This window comes from Pelodiscus sinensis, chromosome 5 (genome assembly GCF_049634645.1).
Source record: "Pelodiscus sinensis isolate JC-2024 chromosome 5, ASM4963464v1, whole genome shotgun sequence".
NCBI lineage: Eukaryota > Metazoa > Chordata > Testudines > Trionychidae > Pelodiscus > Pelodiscus sinensis.
The window spans coordinates 73,668,668-73,690,190 of NC_134715.1; the positions used below are offsets into that span (position 1 = coordinate 73,668,668).

At 46.3% G+C, this 21,523-nt stretch overlaps 1 protein-coding gene across 2 annotated transcripts in view; it reads left to right on the forward strand.

Moving 5' to 3' along the window:
• TENM3 (teneurin transmembrane protein 3) overlaps window positions 1-21,523 on the forward strand; it is a 2,294,790-nt gene that overhangs the window by 982,378 nt on the left and 1,290,889 nt on the right. The gene's annotated exons all lie outside the window — the stretch shown is intronic.

Here is a 21,523-nt window from a genome sequence, read left to right on the forward strand (position 1 = left end):
TCAGAGTGTCTACTGATTTCTGCGGAGCAAGAATTGAGTAAAAATTCTTGATTTCTCTAAGGTGGGACAGTGTCTGAACAATATAAAATATGCACTGGCATGAAGTCAAATATCCACTGCTTCTAAAAAGTCAAATGTATTGATGCATAACACATATAAGAGGGAGCCCAATCAACATGAGAAACAATAGAGCTGTGTAGAGGAAAATTATAAAACATTAGGTAAAAAATAAATACATTAATAATTAATAGCAAAAATCATATAACCATTTTTACTTTATATGAAATTACTTATTTGCTAAGCCAAGAATTATACTTGTCTTTGTACGTAATTTAGAGGAAGCCATGACTCCTGCCCTAAGAACCATGCAGACTTTATAGTTTACATTCCTTACCCATTTTTTAAATATCTCCCAGTCTGTCAGCTAATCTAGCTCACTGATGATTTCCTTCATGCATCTTATCCCTTTTCATGCTACTATATCAGTCACAAAGCTTCTTTCTTTCTAACATGGAAGCATGTTTCATAAAACCTAGATTAAGTGACTTTGTTTTTAAAATAATAATTTAAAATTATGGATTCATTCTGTAATAGCAATAAGTTGTTCTACAGTATTTGTCAGTAGGACATTTGTATACTTCTTGAGTGGTTGCAGGCACTTTGCAGTTGTCCTTGCCCTAAATAATTTATCATGGGCATTCATCAATAGCCTTCAGATTGACTCCCTATGAATCAGAGCTTTATTGTGCTAGTAGCCATCATTATATGTAATTTGTTTTCCTCCTCTTTGTTTTATGTTAATATACAAACTCAGCACGTTATAGCTGTGAAATAGGAATCATCAAAAGAATGTTTTGTCTTCTTGGGGCATGTTCAACACTGAGTGTTAAAATATTATACTCATTTTACTTTGGTACAGTGTCTCTTCTTTTTTGCCTCACGTACTTTGTAAAAATGTTTGAAATTGTTAATACAGTGGAATCTCTAACAGAGAAAGTTTTGTGATGATGACATGATATACATAAAATTGACATGAGAAAATCAGCTATGTGATAAAATAATGGGAACTGGGTGTTTTTTTTTTCTTTTGGGGCTCTCCAATTTTCCACTTTTTTTTATAGTTAATTTAAGTTGCCTGCTCCTGCTGCCTCTGGCCTGTCTATCCCCCACTGTGCTGATTCAGCACCTAAGAAAGCGTAGCTTCCTTTTTCCACATGTGAAGTCAGCAGTCCTTTGCTAAAAGAGACCAGGTTTTCTGGAGTGTTGATTCAGCACAGTAGGGGAGAAGTGGCCTAGGGGCACTTGAAGTACACAATTAAAGCATGTAGAAGAAGGGAGGATAAGGATGGACTAAAAGAAGAAAAGTAAGTGGATGGGAGAAAGGAGAGAACTTGAGGAGAGTAATGGAGAATAAGACCCTCAGATATAGTGATAAGTGAAAACTATCCCTCGGAGACTTTTATAGTGATAAATGAAAACGTAAGACCCTAAGAAAAATAGTCAGAGAGAAACTGAATTGGTATGTCTTTGAGAGTGGACTATGGTATGAGTTGAGTAGCAATAATAATACTCTCAGCCCTAGGAAGAAGGAGGTTCTATGACACACAGGAAGAAATTTCGAGGGGCAGTCCAAGAGAAGGAGGTTCCACTGCTCAGCAAGAAGGGGGAGGGAGAGGAAGCATGCAAGCAACTTGCTGACATCTCCTTGTCCATATAAAAGCATCCAGTGATGAGATAAATGGCCTGATAATGGACTTAAAAGGAGATGCTGAATAAAAGAACAGCACAGAGGAGGGGAGATTGAGATAAGGGTGACTGGAGACTTCTTTGATCTCTACAGCAAGGAGCCATTACCCCCAAAGCTGTTTCTACCGATAGGTAAAATACGCAGCTGCGAGAGGCACCTTGAAATTTGAGACACCAAATTGTTCCAAATTTAATGGTAGCATGTGCAGCCATATGCTGCCTATGGGCTGCTGCAGCAACCCTCCATCTCATCCCCTAGCCACTTCCCATCCTGACTTAGCACCAGTTCCAGTGGCCTGCAACTCCCCTCTAGGTCAGCCTTGAGCTGGCCACCCAGCCCTCCAACCCCATCCACCATCTGGTTGTTTCCCCCTTCCCGCAGGTTTCAGTGCCCAGCCCCCCCCCCCGCTCCCTCCCCTTCCTCTCTCTCACACACTCACACTAGGCAGCAGCAAACAGTCGTCACAGGCTGGAAGATTCAGATGTAGCAGAGGGCAGATGCTTCTCTCTGGCTAGCTGCATGGCTGCCTGCTGCTACTCCAGAGTCCTCTCGCCTGCGCCTCCCTTCTGGCCCTGCTTGGGTTGTGAACTCTCCCTGACCAAACATACTTGATATAATTTCAATAAATGGTATTGTGTCTGGGAGAGTAGGCAAACCCTTTTCCCCACTGTTCCCACTCTTGTGTGGGGGTACTGGGTCTGAGCTGGGGGGTACTGGGTCTGAGCTGCCTAGGGTACCAGCACCAGTAAGGATGGCCCTCAACTGCCACCTCCTCCCCCCCAGGCCTGTTCTCATAGCCCAGCTTAACCTGCTGTATAGCTCACTGATGGTGGTGCTGGTAGGCAAGTGCCCAGTGCAGAAGGGCTGGCTCCTAGGCAAGGTGACTATGAGGCTCAAGATGCTGCTTTTATTCTGTGGGTGAGAGCAATGCACATAGCACTTCATGCCCTCCACCCATCTGAGCTGGACCTGATGGTTGCTTCCTGGGTGCAGCTGCCCCCAGGACAGAAAGACACCAGGCAGCATACCTTAGTGCTGCTGACCAGGAGTAACCTATGTAAGCCCAAGCTACACCCTGATCCCACAATGTGCATTAATTTTTTTTAATTAATGGAGACTGCCTATCTCTGCCTATCTCCTAGAACTGGAAGGGACCTTGAAAGGTCATTGAGTCCAGTCCCCTGTCTTCACAGCAGGACCAAGTACCATCCCTGACAAACTTTTGCCCCAAATGGCCTCCACAAGGATTGAACTCACAACGCTGGGTTTAGCAGGCCAATGCTCAAACCACTGAGCTATCCCTTCCCCTACACTTCACCCCAAAGCCTGTAGACTCTCCTATATTGCAACCCCCAAGACTGAGGCCATTCCCAAATCTGGAGTCCCCTCCTACACTCCGAACCCCTCAACCCTGGCCCAGGAGCCTGCATCAGCAGCCAGAGCCCTTGCACTCCAATCCTCTGCTCCAGGACTGAGCTCGTCCCACACAGAATCCCTTGGTCACACTCCTGCCACACAAATTTTGTTGTGTACCAACATGAAGTGTTATATGTTGGGGTACATAACAAATCCTACACCATCTAGGGATAGGAAAATCTGCTCCCTAACATCTGTATAATAAAGTTGCAGCCTTACTTAAATAATCCACATTTCTAGTTGCTGTCTGTTTGGAAATGTAATTTATATAACTTTGGGAAATTACTGAAATAGTGTTAATTTATCATAAGACAAAAAAGACCTTACAATATTGAATTACTAGCAATTGCTATTTAAATTTTATGTTCTGCAATAGGAATCTTCTGGCAGAGACTACAAACAGTCTTTGTAGCAGATATGGTGTACATAGTACACAGAGCTATAACAGATAAAGGATCTAGTTGCCCAAATGTTCAATAACCACACATTTTTTCAAAAGAGAGCATATGCCATAGAAATTTGAGTTGATTTACTAATACAATGAATTAGAAATTGAATGTGATAGTACCAGTTCTTGGTTTCCACACAGTTCACTCAACTCTATAATACATTTCAAGAATGAAGGTTTGCACACGTTAATCAGGAAGCATTTACAGTAAACTTCCGATAATCCGGCACCTTTAGGACCCAGAGGGTGCCGGATTATCAGATATGCCGGACTATCAGAAGGGGGGGGCTATGAGGGGTCTGGAGTGGGGTGGGAAGGAATGCCACCCCAGGCCCCTCATAGCCCCCGCCTTACGATAGTCTGGCTCTGCCCCAGGCATCCCTGATTCAGCTGCTGCTGGTCAGTTTCAGCAGCAGCTGAATCGGGGATGCCTGCAATAGAGCAGCTGGGGTGCTGCCGGGTTGGTCCCGCAGTGCCGAGGGGCGGCGCTACGGCACCAACCCACCAGCACTCCAGCTGCTCTTGGGGGCGCCTGGGGCAGAGCAGCTGGGGTACTGCCCGGTTGGTCCTGTAGCGCTGCCCCTCGGGGCTGCGGGACCAACCCGGCAGCACCCCAGCTGCTCTTGGGGACGCCTGGGACAGAGCAGTTGGAGTGCTGCCGGGTTGGTCCCGCAGCGCCGAGGGGCAGCGCTACAGGACCAACCGGGCAGTACCCCAGCTGCTCTGCCCCAGGCGCCCCCAAGAGCAGCTGGAGTGCTGGTGGGTTGGTGCCGTAGCGCCGCCCCTCGGCACTGCGGGACCAACCCGGCAGCACCCCAGCTGCTCTGCCGAAGGCGTCCCCAAGAGCAGCTGGGGTGCTGCCAGGTTGGTCCCGCAGCCCCGAGGGGCAGCGCTTCAAGACCAACCTGGCAGCACCCCAGCTGCTCTGCTCCCGGCTTCCCCAATTCAGCTGCTGGTCAGTTTCAGCAGCAGCTGAATGGGGGAAGCCTGTCCGGCTGCCCCAGCACTTCCGGGTTCCTGATGGTGCCGGACCATCAGGAGTCCCGGAGCATTGGATGCCGGACTAATGGAGTTTTACTGTATTTTCACACTGGGCAAAATAATACTATTCTCAGGGGCTTCAGAGGGGTAGCCAAGTTAGACTGTAACAGGGAAAACTTAAACAACAAATAGACTAGTAGCACTTTAAAGACTAACTAAACATGTAGATGGCTTTCATGGGTACAGCCCGCTTCTTCAGATGACAGGAGTATTAGAAGTCTAGATCCAAGAATAAATAAGGGAAGGGGGGCAGGAGAGAGGAAAAAGAGAGGAGAAAAAAGGAAGGGAAAAGGAGAAAAAAATAGACACAGCGATGGTTCAGATAGTTACGTCAGGCTGATCAGAACAATTAGCACCTCCATTGTGTCATTGGTAGCTTAAATCATAGGATTTGGAAGGTAGAGTTCTAGCCAGCCGATGTTCCTGGTTATAACATTTGCATAAAAATTAAACTTGTAAATGAAGTTAAGTTCCAATCCTTCTCTGTGTATTTGGCTTATGGAATTGGCCTGAAACAAAACGGTGACTTGGAGATCCATTAATGAGTATCCAGGTAGATTAAAGTGTTCTCCAACAGGTTTTTGTGTACTGCCTTTTTGGATATCTGATTTGTGTCCATTAATTCTTTCCTGTAGAGACTGTCCAGTTTGACCAGTATTCACGGCAGTGGGGCATTTGTTGGCATAGATCACATTACTGGACGTACAGTTAAATGAGCCTCTGATTTGGTGGATGATGTGGTTGGGTCCAGTGATGGAATCACTTGTGTAGACGGGTGGACAGAATTGGCACTGGGGCTGATTGCAGCGGGGAGAGGGAGTTCCTGGATGATTATGATGGAGGTGTGGAAGAATTGGAAGAATTTGTTTTAAGGTTAGGGGGTTGTCTGTAAGCGACGATTGGCCTTTCCCTCAAGGCCTCTGAGTGAGGAGTCATTTTCCAAGATAGGTTATAAATTGTTGACAATGAGTTGCGGGGCTTAAGTTCTGGACTGTACGTGATGATGGGTAGAATTCTGTTGTTTTCTCTTTTGGGCTTGTCTTGAAGTCATTCATGTCTGGGTACTTTTTTGGCTCCATCAATCTGTTTTTTCACTTCTCCAGGTAGATATTCCAGTTTTATGAATGCTCTATATAGATCCTATAGGGCCGTGTCCACACTCACGGGTTCTTTCGAAAAAAGTAGCCTTTTTTCGAAAGAACTTCCCCTGCGTCCAGACTCAAGCCGCGTTCTTTCGAAATTAAATCGAAAGAACGCGGCTTTTCTTTCGACGGCGGTAAACCTCGTTTCACGAGGAAGAACGCCTTTTTCGAGGGAGATCCGTCGAAAGAACGTGAGTCTGGACGGGGGGAGCCCTTTCTTTCGAAATTATTGGCCTCCAGGAACAAGCCCTGGTGGACAATCTGGGCCATGGGTTGCACGTCTGTGGTTCCTGGCTGCAGCCATTCCTTAAAGGGACAGGCGCACCCTCACAGCCACTTGTTGCAGACAAGGAGCCAGAGCACACGGCGACCTTGCTGCAGCATGTCACAGCCCCAAGAGCGTCCTGGCCCTTCCTCCGAGCCTTCTGGGGACCCAGCCAAGGGCTCCAAGCGCCGGGCACCATCCTGGTCCGGCGCAGAGATCAAGAGCCTGCTGGAGCTGTGGGGAGAGGAGGAGGCCTTACAGGCCCTCAAAAGCCGGCAGCGAAATGCCGACATTTATGGCCGCATGGCTGAAGCCCTGGCCCAGAAGGCCCACTACCCCCGCACCCAGGACCAGGTGCGCTCCAAAGTGAAGGAGCTGCGGCAGGGCTACGCCAAAGCCAGGGAGGAGAGCTCCCGGTCTGGGGCAGCCCCCCACTACTGCCCCTACTACCCAGAGCTGGACCAGATCCTGGGTGGCAGTGCAGAAGCACGCACACCACGGAGGTTCGTGCAGTCCAGACTGGCAGACCCGGTGGTGGACGCTCCAGAGCGGGAGCTACAGCAGTCTGGAGACGGGGACATGGGCCCAGAGGAGGAGGACACTGAGGAGACGGCGACCCTCACCCTGGAGCCAGTCACCCAGACCTCTGAGGCCTCCCAGGCGTCATCTGGTGCGGGAGAGGAAGCAGCAGGTGAGTACAGTGAGTTTGTGTCACACCCGGGGGTGGGGGAGAGGTAGGTGGGTGGGTGCACAGTGGGTGATGCACAAGGGAAACCTGTCATGCTCAGGCTGATGCCCAGGTCTCTCTCGCTCTCTCTCTCTCACACAGTGTGACCTTCAGAATGTCTGCTTCCCCTGTCTCAAGGGAGAGGGCATGCCCTTTTGGACAGCTGTTGCACACATGACTGATTGTGATAGAAATGTAGCCGTGTTACTCTGATCTGAGGAAGTGGGTCTGGCCCTGGAAAGCTCATCCCCTAATAAACCATCCTGTTAGTATTTTAAGTGCTACAGAGTCCAGTTTATAGGACTGATTGTGTCTTCTTCTTTTCCTCCACAGCCGGACCAGCCATGGAAGAGGGCCGCAGCACCCCAGCCCCACCTCCATCTCCATCTCCACCTCGGAGACATGGGAGCCGCAGACACAGGCGTGTCTACGCCGACATCCTCTGGCAGCACGTCGAGGCTGTGCAGGAGCAGAACGCCATCCTGCTACAGAGGGCGGAGGCAGAGGAGCGCTGGCGTGATCGGCTCATGAATGAGCTGGTCCTGCAGCGCACGGTGCTGTACGCCACCCTGAGGGAGGTCAGCGGCTTGCCTGCTGCTGTGCCTGGTCCTGCTCCTCCAGCACCCCATGACCCCACCCCACCAAACCCCCCTTCCACAACAGCAGCCCTTTCCCCCCTTGGACCTCCCTCTCCCCCAGCCCCCCCAGCTCCCCAGCCCCTCTCTCCCCCTGGCCCTCCTCTCCCCCAGGCTTCCACGTCCCAAGAGCCCCCCAGCAGCCAGCCAACCGACAGGTGCATCACCCGATCCCGTAGCCGGGGAGCACCCCAAACACGAGGCCCAGCCAGGAAAGGGAAATCTGCCAAGCCCCGTTCAACCTGATCCCCTTCCCTCTCCAGGTTTCCAGTCCCCTTCCCCCCTCCAGGTTTCAATCACCCCCATCACCCCACTTACTAAGCACAAACAAAGGGTTAAAGGAACTGTTTGTTTATTGTATATAGTTTGGCAACAACAAAAATGAAAACATTTTTTGTTATTTTGCCACATTGTTTGATAATATGTACAAAATTATAAATAAGTAAAGAGAACATTTTATTTTGAAACACACCCTGGTGTAAGTGATGTGTCCAAACTGGGTCAGGAGATGGGTTGTGGAGGGAAGCTTCTATTGGGGGCCAGGGCCCAGTCCCCAGGCAGAAGCCCCTCAGTGCACTCAGTGGCCTCCACTGGAGAATTGCTCCCGGAGGGCCTCCCGGATGCCAACTGCAGACCGGTGAGCCTGGCGGATGGCAGCTGTCCGGGGCTGGGCAAAGAGCCTCTCCTGGGCATCAGCAGCTCTCCCCCACCCTGGTAGGAAGGCCTCCCCTTTCCTCTCCACGAGGTTATGGAGGACGCAACACTCGGCCACCACCTCGGGGATGTTGGTCTCCCCCATGTCGAGGCGTGTGAGCAAGCAACGGAATCTGCCCTTTAAACGGCCAAACGCACATTCCACCTGGTTACGAGCCCGGTTAAGGCGAGCATTAAACTGCTCCTTGCTCGCATCCAGCTGGCCGGTGTAGGGCTTCATCAGCCACAGCATCAGGGGATAGGCGGCATCAGCCACTACGCACACCGGCATGTGCACATCCCCAACCGCAAACTGGCGATGGGGGAAAAATGTTCCTGCCTGAAGCCTCCGGTACAGGTACGAGTTTCTGAAGATGTGGGCATCGTGTGCCCGCCCTGACCACCCAACACAAATGTCCGAAAACTGTCCATGATGGTCGACCAGGGCCTGGAGGACCATAGAAAAGTAGCAGTAGCCTTTCGATTGATGAATTGGACTGCTCGATGGGGCGGTGCACGGATGGCAATGTGTGTCCCATCGAGCGCTCCTCCGCAATTGGGGAAGCCGAGGGCAGCAAAGCCGGCCATGACGCTGTCCAGATCCGGTAGACAGATGAGCCTGTTGAGCAGCTCCGAATTGATGGCCCTCACCACCTGCAGAACGAGACAGACAACAAAGTGTTAGAAGGGGTGCCTTATGTCTTAGGAGGAGAACCCACCACCCACCTTCCCTCTCAAACAAACAGCCCGGGAATCCCCTCCTCAGAACCCCCCCCCCCAATTCAGGGTGAGTGGAGGAGCTCCCTCCCACTCCCACTCCACTTGGCCCTTCCTGACAGTCTCCCTTCCCCCCACCCCAAACTGTGACTGTCCCCAGACAATGACTTACCTCCATCAAGACGGCCCCGACAGTAGATCTCCCCACGCCAAATTGGTGTCCCACGGAGCGGTAGCTGTCAGGGGTTGCCAGCTTCCAGAGGGCAATGGCGACCCTCTTTTCTAGGGGGATGGCGGGCCGCAGGTGGGTGTCTTGCCGTTGCAGAGCAGGGGCGAGCCAGGTACACAGCTCCTGGAAAGTGGTCTTTCTCATGCGGAAGTTCCGTAGCCAGTCTTGGTCATCCCAGATCTCCATCACGAGCCGGTCCCACCAGTCAGAGCTGGTGTCAAACCTCCAAACACGCCTGTCCACGAAAAAGTTCGGAGGCAAAGCAGTGTGGCTGCCAGACGGGGGAACCCCTCATCCCTCTGGTCTGGGTCCAGCTCGGGAAGGAGCCTCATGATTGTCTCACGAAGATGCAGCAACAGCTGCAGTATGGTGGTGTGGGGCCATCGCCTGCCCAGGGGCAGCTCTGGCTCCATGCCACAAATAAGGGTCTGCAAGCAGAAAAACCTCAAAAGAAAAAAGCTGCTGGGGTGTCCCAGGAAGCTGAGCACTCCAAAGCAGCACTGCAATGCCTTGCAAAATTCCTCAAGGGACAGCAAAGGCAGCTGCAGGAGCAGAGCAACGGGTGTTCAGGAGTGTCCCTCTCACCACGCATCTCTGCAAAGGGCAGGCAGGCAGCACCCGGAAGGAAATGCTGCCCCCATGCCCTGGCAGAAGCAGTTCTGGGTGGCTTTCAATTTCGAAAGAGCGTCCGGCAGTCTGGACGCTCTTTTTCGAAATAACGGATCGATCTTTTGATCCGCGCATTGTAGTCTAGACGCACTCTTTCGAAAGAGCCTCTTTCGAAAGATGCTTTCGAAAGAGGCTCTTTCGAAAGAAGCCTGCAGTCTAGACACAGCCTAGTTGATTGTCTCTGTCTGTGGATGAGACCAAATCCAGGTGTATTTTACGGCTTGGCTAAAATACAATAGATGGAAGCTACAGGCATGAAGGTAAGTGGAGTGGTTGGTAGGTTTCTGGTATAGGAGGGTAGAAATTTGTCCATCATTTAATTGTACTGTAATGTCAAAGAAGTGGATCGCTCGTGTGGACTGATCCAACCTGAGGTTGATGGTGGGGTGAAAGTTGTTGAAGTCCCTGTGAAATTCTTCAAGGATCTCTTTCCCGTGGGTCCATATGATTATGCTACATCGATGACATCATCAATAGAGTAAGGGTGCTAGGGAGGGGCGAGAGCTGAGGAAATGTTGTTCAAGGTCAACCATAAAGACGTTGGTATATTGTGGTGCCATGAGGATGCCCATGGCTGTGCCACTGACTTGAAGATACAAATTGTCTCCAAATCAGAAGTAGTAGTGGGTGAGGACAAAGTCACAGAGTTCTGTAACCAGGTGTGCAGTCATAGCCTCATAGCCTGTAATCCGTCTTCATGTGGAATGTTGGTGTAAAGAGCTTCAACATCCATGGTGGCCAGGATGGTGTTTTCAGAAAGATTACTGAAGTTTTGTAGTTTCCTCAGGAAATCGGTGGTGTCTCGAAGGTAGCTAGGAGTGCTTGTAGCATAGGGTCTGAGGAGAGAATCAATATAGCCAGGTAATCCTGTTGTAAGTGTGCCAGTGCTTGAAATGAGCCGTCTGAGATTTCTAGGTTTGTGTATTTTGGGTAGCAGATAGAAAACTTCAGGTCTCAGGGATTAGTGCATCCTATTTCATGTCTAAATCATTTTATCTCTGTCAGTATAATAAACAACACTTACAGTTTCAAAAAGTTATAGCTACAGTTTCAACATTATTAAAGGGGCTGCTGTTGTCCTAAGGCTAGTCAGAATAAAGCTGACTTTTATACATTCTGCCTCAATTTCAGGTAATTTATTTTAAAATCCCATGCTAATGATTTCTGCAAATGGCCCAGCTGAATAAATCAGATACTGAAATATTCAGTTTTCAAGACCATTTGTTTTAAAAATTATTTTGACATTAAAAGTGGCAAAGATCAGTGAAAATGTATTTAAATTATTTGCCTTGTTTGAGTCATACCAAAATGTACCTAATTGTAAAAACAAATAAATATTATCAACAGAGCAAATTACAGTGGCCTGTTGAATAGTTAGTCTCAAATTATCCCAGTAGAGTCAAATGTATTTGAATGATTTAGCATGAAGGAAGTATGAGCAGGATTGTCCACTTGTACAAAGTATTTCAACTTAACTTTTTTTAAATACGCGTATTTCCCTTTTACATAGCTGTGAAATCTGCTCTGTTATGGATGGATTTAAAAAAAAAATGGGTTGATTGCCTCTTTGCTTGCTTGTTTTATTTTATTCATTATTTTAAATGTATTTTATTGCGGAAGTGCCAATAATTTCAACCATGATTGTTAGCATGTTATTGTTTAAGTGCAATGTGTATTAGGAAGCCTTATTCTGAAAAGCTTACAATTTTAAGAGTAAAGTTTTGGAGAAGAGATATAACCTTTAAGCAAAGAAATCATGGCACAGGTTAAAATTTATCTGTTGTATTTATATTTTTACATATTTTTTGTTTTATTTTTAATCTTTGGGGAAGCACTTGGGTTGGAAATAATGTGATTGTTGGATTAGGAGAGAGCAGTGGACAAAATAAGAGGGAAACTGTCAGGGAAGGAGCCAGAGAGGGTATAGGCAGAAGCACAGTGGACAGAAATAAAAATGTAGGCTAGTAGCTGAAATGTTGTAGCACTACCGGTAATAGAGGGACAGAATGAAGATTTAATGACAATATAGAGATAGTGAGTGCGTTGCTGGAAGAATGTCAGACTACTGTACATATTTTGAGTTGATTATTTCAGGGTCTCTGAAGGTGGCTTCTGCTTGTTGTTGCTCTCTATATAAAGTTGGATAAGAAAGGCTTCTGAGCCTCATGTCATGTTAGCTTTTAAATATCACAAATAAGCTCTTTCTGCTTGGACTCAAAATGCCATTTTAGGCCATTTCTACATTATAGTCAACTATGGTACTGCAGCTGTGCTATGATAGTACCATAACATAGGTAATTCCTACACTAACAGAAGGTGGTTTTTTTTCCTGCCAATGGAGTTAATCCATGTATCTGAGAAGTGGTGGCTAGGTCAAAAGAATTCTTCTGTTGACCTAGCCATGTCTCCATGAGTTTTTCATAACTCTGAGTATGGTAGCTTAAACACTGTGTAAATACATGCAGGATCAGGGTTAAAGGCTTAAACATTCACCTGCCATTTTACACATATTAATATAGTTCAGGACTAGTCTTTTGCTTCTGGACATGTATAATGGAGTCTGAAAAGTATAATTACACCTGTATTTAATAAAATAAATGAATGGCAAAGGATATTAAGATGATTCATATATAAGGTTTTAATTTGTTAACTGAAGCTGCTTTTTTTCTAGAAATAAGCATTGTAAAATTAGTAAAATAATTACCTAGAATGCAGTGTTTTAATTATATATTATTTTGGATCGTTAAGCCCCCTACTAAGCCAGAATTCTGAATGAATTTTTCTCTGTTAGCCTTTCTGAGTAGAATTCTCAAAAAACACCTGACCGATTTAGGAGCCATTGGACTTTCAATGTCAGTTAAGAACCAAAATCTATTAGGTAAATTTATCCTTTGTTCTTAACACCCTCTTAACTAAGAAGTGAGACAATTTGAATATTACCACACTTCTTCTGTGTAAAGCTGAGGTTAGATTTCCCCATTTGCATCAATCTCTTTTACTAGCTGATGAATTTAACTTAACACTTCTGTAAAAATTCCAGCACAGAACACAACATTTTGGTTTAGTATGCAGATTTCCCTAAGGTCGCCTAGTGCTGTTCTCTTGCCAGTCTCTATTAAATCCTTGTTGTTATAAATTCTTATTATTATTATACACCATCATTAGCCTCCGCACATTTTTTCTTAATCCTCTTTCCTTTTAGTTATAACTGCCTGGGTGTTTTATGTGCAAAATAAAATTAGGTCCACATGTAAGAAACTTAAACTTCTTTTAAAATTAACAATTTTTAAATTGCAGTAATGGATTTTATATTTTTCCAGTACTGGGAAAAGGAAGAATGCATGTTATTTTCCCTGAGGAAAAAAATCTGGTGAGGGAAGAGGCAATGAAAATGTGTACAGTCTTATGTACATCTTACCTTTCTTACTGATTTGATCTGGATGCATTTAATTGTTGTGACTTACAGTAATAGAGTGACTTCATCAGAATCACCTTTGTTGCTTTAATTTGTTAGATTCCACAGATCAATTTTATTTTACTTATTTTTCAAAATAAGTAGCTTCTCTTAGGTTGAAAACATTCTAGTGTTACAGCTCAGTGAGAAGTTCCTTCCTGTAAGTTTTGCTGACTATGAAAATCTGCCATATTCAATAAGTAGACCATTTCAGAATGTCTATCAGAAACTATTTGGCTGCCAGACTTTGGAAACATTAATGCAAAATAGGGTTATGGATTCAACCAAATTTAATTGGAGTGTAAGCCAATAGGTGGCTTGATTTAGACCAGGGGTTTCTGTACCCCCAGAGGGTACGGGAAGCTTGTCAAGGAGGTACGGGGAATACTTGATAAATAACTAGATTATCCTAATTGAAATATTTCAAAAGTAGTAGTGTTTGTGCAAAAAGTTCTGGATTCTAGAGTCTAGAATTTATTTCCTTTTATATTGAATAGGGGGTATGGGAAGGTTTACTAAAAGCCATGAGGGTATGGGGACCAAAAAAGGTTGGGAACCCCTGATTTAGACACATGTTCAGATGTTTTACGTGCTGCAGTAACTCATAACTTTGATACTTTCAGTTCTTACTGACAAAGATGAAAGCAAATGATCTCTTACAGACAAATGAAAACATTTCATTTTCTACAAAACCACAGTTTTTTGTTTGGCATAGAGAGATGTGCATGTTGGGGGCACTGGTTGTGGATGTAGCTGTAGAGGAATGCATGGTTCAGACGAAGACATCCATTGGAGACGAATTTATCAAATGGAGAACTCTATATCCTAGTGTAGAGGATACGAAAGAGTTTGGTGAAATACAGGTAGGAGCTGTAAGGAACATTTCAACATATTTAAATTGGATTTTTATATAATATGCAAAGGTAAGTAACTACACATAAACAACTATACAAATGCTTATCCATAGGGCCCTATCAAATTCATGACTATGCTAAACATGTCATGGACCATAGAATCTGGTCTCCCACTGTGAAACCTGATCTTTTCCATACTTTTAATATATGCTATACAGATTTCACAGGGAAGACACCTATTTCTCATCCTGGGGGTCCCAACCCAAAAGGAGGTTGTTGGGGGCAAGTTGCAAGAGGGTTCATGGGATTGCCACCTTTACTTCTGTGATGCCTCCAAAGCTGGGCATCCTACTTACAGCTGAAGAGCTTCCTGTAGCCAGGGAAACTTTCTGGAAGTGGATTTGACCTGGCCCGGGGAGTGGCCCTGGCATGGGAAGAGGAAGACTCAGCTCTCACCAGTCTAGCAAAGACCAACTGCTGGAGCCTGACATATGGTAGGAGTCCTCATCTAGGATGCCCCTGGCTCTGGGCCCAGTGCCCTGGTACTTGAGAGTTAAAGGTGTGTTGGGCTGGCTGGGGGGCAAAGGGTTGAACACTGCCCCCACTCCAGCCACAGTACCATGGGCACTCACCAATCCTGCCCTCCCCAAGGTGATGAGTTCCCCATACAGTGTCTCACCCTCATTTCTTCACTGCTGCTTGTGAAAGTGCTCTCTTCAGAGCTGGGTGCCTGCTGCTCTCTGGCTTCTCAATTCTGGTGGCTTCTCAATTCTGGAGGCAACACCAGCAACAGTGCAGATATAAGGGTGACAATAACATGACCCTCTTACACTAGCCTTGTGATTCCACCCTGCTTCCTCATGATCCCTTTTGGGTTGGATTCCCCACATTTACCACACCATGTAACTTCAGATTTAAGTATGTGAAACTGCAAAATCTATTGTTTTTAAAATCCTATGTTTATGAAATTGACCAAAATTCATTGTGAATTTGGTAGGACAGGGCTACTGACAGAATTGCGGGACCACGCTGGGTGCATGGTGGGGGAGGCCTTACTCTGTGCCCCTTGAAAGCCTCCACCAGCCAGCCCTTCAGCAGTGCTTGGCCCACACTGTGCCAGCCCAGTCATACAGGTAAGTTAGGTTAACAGGCTTTAGGAGGTGTCAAAAACCCAACCAATGGCAGTGGGGGGGGGGGGAGGGGGACTTCAAGACAAATGCTTCCTTGTGCTGTCATTTCCCTGGCTGAGAGATGGAATGGGAGCACATAGAGCCTCTTCCTCCCCCTGCCATGCAGAGCTGGCCACATGACTTCTCCCAAATTACTGAAGGGGGGGGCAAAGTCATGGTTCATCCAGGGACCCAGAATCCTTTGGATCAGCCCTGGTGCAAAGCAGGGCCCTGTCAGCAATTTAAAAGGCCTGGGGCTCCAGCTGCTGCAGCAGTGGCCACATGTCCCAGACCCTTTTAAATAGCTACTGGCCTTTTTCTGCCTGCTTCCTCTGCCCTGTTGGAGCATGGTTCCCACTCTGAGTATCAACTCCAAAGTTCCCATTGGCCGGAAACTGTAGCCAATAGGAGCTGCAGGACCAGTACTTGCAGGCAGCAGCACATGGAGCAGCCTGCACAGAGCAGCTGCCAGAGTTGCAGTGTGTACTTTTCACTTTTAGCAGTGGCCTGAAGTAAGTACCAACTCTCTGACCCACTCCTGCATCCCACTCCCTCCCAGAGCCTGCAACCCGCACTCCCTCTAGCACCAAACTCCCTCCCAGAGCCTGCATCCCATACCCCAAGCTCCTGCCTCAGCATAGAGCCCATAACCAAACTCTCTCCCAGAGCCTGCCCTCAACCCTCTACTCCTGGCTAGTGAAAATGAGTGAGGGTGCGGGAGAGAGGAGGAGGAAGGGGGAGGGGGGAGAATGAGAGAGAGGTGGGGCCTCAGAAGGGGCAGGGCAAAGTCAAGGCATGGCCTCAGGGAAGTAACAGGGCAAGAATCTTCGGTTTGTGTGATTAGACAGTTGGCAACTCTACGGGGTTGGCATGTGGATGCCCTGGCCATGCCTGAATAGTGCACCCAGCAGGGCAAGGGGCAGCTTACTGGGCATCAGTGAGGACCACTCAGATACCAGGTGGATTGTGAACAGATTGTGCATCAGTGAGGGCCTATTGTCTGTTCCTCCCTGGGACTCAGAATTGCTGTCTGCAGTGTTAGTGGGGTGTGCCACCAGCCCTCCTTCCTGGGCACCAATTGCCCTCCCAAATCAAGCTCAGAAAATCCTCAGGATTGGATTGTGCAACCTCTGTATCTTTATTCACCTAAACTTGTGCTACCACCAGTTACAAACTATATACAGTCTATACAGGGTTTTCTCCTCTGACAGGCAAAGTCAGTCTTCAGATAGGCAGCTTCCAGCTCCCTTACAACTGACCTTTCTCTCACTGCCTGCCCCCACTTTTGGCTCTCTTCCAGCCTATATAGCCCTGGCCTCATTAGGCTGGCAGGTGTTGCCCATCCTCATGTCAGTATCAGGCTCTTTCATCAGCCCAATCTGTTCCCCTTGATTGGAGTTGACAGGGCAGGGGCTAATTAGATGCTCTTGTACCAGCATGCTGCTACAGTGGGCTTGCACTAGATAGAAATTTTATGCTTGAATAATAACAGTAGGAATATGTTACTGGCCACCTGACCAGGAGGCTGAAAGTGACTGCAAAATGCTAAGGTAGGTTTGAGAGGCTACAAAAAATAATAAATGGTGATTTCAACTGTCCTTATATTGATTTCTAAATATTACCTTATGGTGTAATGCAAACATAGAATTTCTAGGTACTGTAAATGACTGCTTCTTAGAGCAGCCAGTCCTGGAACTCTACAAGGGAAGAGGCAATTCTTGATCTTGCCTTAAGTAGCACACAGGATCTTGTCCAAGGGGTAGCCATAGCTGAATCTCTTGTTAACACTGATCAAGAGGTAATTAAGCTTAATATCTTGCTATGGGGATTATAGCAACAAAAAATCATAGTAACATTTAACTTTAAAAGGGGGGAAGAACAGAAAAAGGAAGTTGCTAGATGGAAATTGAAAAAAGGAGATACAAGGGTAAATCATGTCTGCAAACAGAACGGAAACACCATAACAAAAGCTCAGGCTAAATGTGTACCCCAAATTGACACTAGGAGAATCAGAAGAATGGCTTGGCTAAATCACAGAGTACTGAAGGCCATTACAAGCAAAAAATTGTCCTTGAAAATTTGAAGTCCACTACCAATGAGGAAAATAGTAAATGAGTACAAAATCTGTGAAGTAATATGTAACATTGAAATAAAGAAGGCCAAGAAAGAATTTGAGAAGCAGCTTGCTAAAGGTGCAAAAACTAACAGTAAATCTTTTAAGTTCAGAACTTAATTTAAGTACTTCAGAAGCAAGAAGCCTACCAAACAGACAGTGGAATCACTAAAAGGCAAAGCTGTTAAAGGAGCATTCAGGAAAGGTGATGTCGTTGCAGAGAACCTAAATTAGTTCTTTACATTGGTGTTCAGTGAGTTGATGTGGACTATTTACATCAGAGCTATTCTTTTGGGGGGACAAATACGAAGCTACTGTGACAAATTGATTTGTCAAAAGATGGGGTTTTGAAACAAACTGATAAATCATACAGTGATAAGTCATAATGGCCAGACGGTATCCCCCTCCAATATTCTGAAATAATTCAAATTTGGAATTGAAGGATTATTCCCTGAAGTATGTAACCTAACACTAGATTCAGCCTCTGCAGCAGATGACTGGAGGATACCAAATGTAAGACCAATTAGAGGCCAAACTTCAGTACCAGGCATATTGGCTGAAACTACGATAAAGAACAAAATAGTCAGATACGCAGATGAACACAATTTCTTGTGGAAGAGTCAACATGACATTAGTAAATGTAATGTGTACAATTTGAAGTGTAAAGTTGCTCCTCTCACAAAGAAGCACAGTGACATGTACCATATATACTAAAATATTGCTTGACTTGGTGCTCTTTGGGGAGCGAGCTCTGTTCTTACAGTTCCACGTATTATTTAATTTGAGGCCCTGATATCATATTTGAAGAAATTAAGAATGGGACTTAAAGCACATCTGCCACGTCAACCTTCCTTCCAATAGAATATAGCAGGGACAGTATAGTAGCCATCATCTGTGGAATGCTCTGTATCGATTTACAAATACATAAAAATACCCTAAAACTACTCTCACTGCCTCTGGATGATAGCATTGCTATATCTTCCCCATTGACACGGAAGATTTGTAGTCACTGCATCTGCTTTGTCCTTTTCCTGTTTCATGTGTGAATATTAAATCTTACTCCTTGGATTGCCAACCCTCCAGGATTGGCTTGTAGCTTCCAGGAATTAAAGATTAATCTTTAATTAAAGGTTGTCATGGGATATCTCCAGCTATACATCCATCCAAAATTGGCAATCCTTTCTACTCCTGATACAACAAAAGTTACCCTCACTGCTATCACCATAATGTATGTCTTATGCCACTGATTACATGTTCACTCAGGGCTTAAATTCTCATAGTGTGTTCCCTAGAGCTGCCCCTATGACCACCTTCCCTCCCCCCCCCCCCCCCCCCCCCCCACATGTTATGAAGAATCCAAAAGGGATGATAATACAGCTCTGGCTGAATTTAAGCTGTGTGTCCAGTGAAAGGGAAAGGCACACAATGTGCTTACTATAATCTTCAGTAGGTTATGGCAAAAACTGACGGTAAGGAAATTGGCATGAAAAAGCTCCCCCTTATTCTAAAAAAAAAAAAACCCTTTTCATTCTCCTTTCAATGAAAAAAGCAGTCCACATTGCAACTGATTGATTTTGCCAAAGTAAACCTGAAAGTACAAATAATAAAAGTAGCAGCTGTTGTTAGGATAGGAAAACAAAGCCACTTTAAAAATGTGTGCATATTTGGTTTTCATTGTGCTTGTAAAATTAGCAAACTTTGGCTTTGGAAGACCAAGTTGGAGATGTTAGTTTGAGTCAAGGATTCCTCACTAAGAATGCCCCATCCCCACTCAGCTTGAGTTCCTTTGTTGATCACAATTAAGTAACAAAGAACAGGGTCAGATGATGTTACTGAGCTCCCAGACCTAAGAACATCCAACACCAATGCCTTGAATTCTGCCCAGAAAATGATGGACAACAATACAAGAGCAATGGTGGAAAGCAGTTTCTGTGCGCACCCTACACAGCAGGTTGGTGTTTTTTTTTTTGTTAGTGGTCTTGAAGCAAGTTTTCACATACAGTTGATTACAATATTCCAATCTTCTGGTGATAAAGGTTTGCATCCAAAGAATTGTAATACTCTCTTGCCAAGCACAGATTTGAAAAGGCTCTCTTGGCAACAACAGCCGCCTGAGCATGCAAGAACAGGTCTTAAATGTGACATTGCAAATGTGTTACAAACGATCAGTGCGTTCTCTGAGTCTGGGAGGCAGATATATTCCTCTCTAATCACAGCACAATTGTTGGGCAAGTAGATAAGTGTTAGTATTTTCCTTTACACAGTTGGGGAAAACAAAGTATAACATTCAAGGCCAAGAAATTAATGAAGGAATGTAAGAGACCCTTGACACAAGATCATCCTTAGACCTCTAGTCCACTCTAACCGTCACATAAGTTGTTCTGCCAAATATACAGAAAAATAGGCAGCTGACTATAAGCCTGGAGAAAGCTTGTGATTGCGGTAGCAAAATCAGTTACCACTGTGTGACACTGCATTATCCTCCTCCTCATCATCATCGCCACACTCTCAGGATTTAGTGGTGGTCTCTGTTCCCCTCCCACCAGCTCCTCCTTCCCCCCAGAATAATTGAGGAGTAGTTGTGGGTTTCATAAACAAAAAAGGGGCTGTCCAGATCAGCTGTGTACATACTTGAATAATCAGTGTCAAACTCTCAGTACTCAGGTTACATTTTCAAGACTATTTGAGCATCAAGAGTGCCCTTAAAAGCCATTTTTTTTGTGTGTGTATGTGAGAAAAGGTCAGTCAGGTTTCTGTATGTGTTTTCTTTAATTCGAGTTTCCAAATGCTGTCTGTTGAAAAGCTGTTGGCAAAGAATGATGGTGGAACTATAATTCTCCTGTAGCATTAACTGACGATGAAGGAAATTGTTTATCTTGCGTGGGATTTTTTTTAATTGTTGATATTCATCAGGTTTTAGTTTCACTGAACAAATTGGTAACTTAATTTTTTTAAAATGGGAAATTAATGTGTAGATCTGATTAAAATGCTGCATTTTTAACACCTTAGTTTAGTTTTTGCTGCTTGGTTCTTTTACACACATGACTCATTTTCTGGTCAGTGAAAAGTAAGAGTGGATACAATCCCCTGAGAAATAAGTCCCTTGTGAAGTGTTTTCTCCTTGAAGCAGAGCAAAGTATCACACAAAAATTGTGTGTCTACACAATTACAACACAATAGTTTTTTCAAAAGATCTTCTGCTGTACAAAAAGAAGACTAGCATGTCATAGCTTGTGGAAAACATACTGTATCATTGGCAAGAGGGGCTATTATTCAGTAATTGCTTTAATTCCTCAAAGTCTGTTTTCTGAAATCTGTATTATTAAAAGTTGCTGTAAGCCTCCCAAAGGAATTTATGCAGCATCATGGGATACCGAGCATGTAGCTGAGTCAGTCAACCCAGGTACAGTAAAACTCCATTAGTCCGGCATCCAATGCTCCGGGACTCCTGATGGTCCGGCACCATCAGGAACCCGGAAGTGCTGGGGCAGCCGGACAGGCTTCCCCCATTCAGCTGATGCTGAAACTGACCAGCAGCTGAATCGGGGAAGCCAGGAGCAGAGCAGCTGGGGTGCTGCCAGCTTGGTCTGGTAGCGCTGCCCCTCGGGGCTGCGGGACCAACCCGGCAGCACCGCAGCTGCTTTGCCCCAGGCGTCCGGATTCAGCCGCTGCTGAAACTGACCAGCAGGCTGAATCCGGACGCCTGGGGCAAAGCAGCTGGGTGCTGCGGGGTTGGTCTCGTAGCGCCGCCCCTTGACGCTGCGGGACCAACCCAGCAGGACCCCAGCTGCTCTACCCTGGGCTTCCTGGAATCAGCCGCTGATCTGTTTCAGCAGCGGCTGAATCGGGGACCCTTGGGGCAGAGCAGCTGGGGTCCTGCCGGGATGGTCCCGCAGCGCCGTCCTTTGGCCCTGCAGGACCAACCCAGCAGCACTCCAGCTGCTCTGCCCCAGGCGTCCCCAAGAGCAGCTGGGGTGCTGCCGGGTTGGTCCCGCAGCCCCGAGGGGCAGCACTACGGGACCAACCAGGCAGTACCCCAGCTGCTCTGTCCCAGGCGTCCCCAAGAGCAGCTAGGGCGCTGCTGGGTTGGTCCCGCAGCCCCGAGGGGCAGTGCTACAGGACCAACCCGGCAGCACCCCAGCTGCTCTATTGCAGGCATCCCCGATTCAGCTGCTGCTGAAACTGACCAGCAGCGGCTGAATCA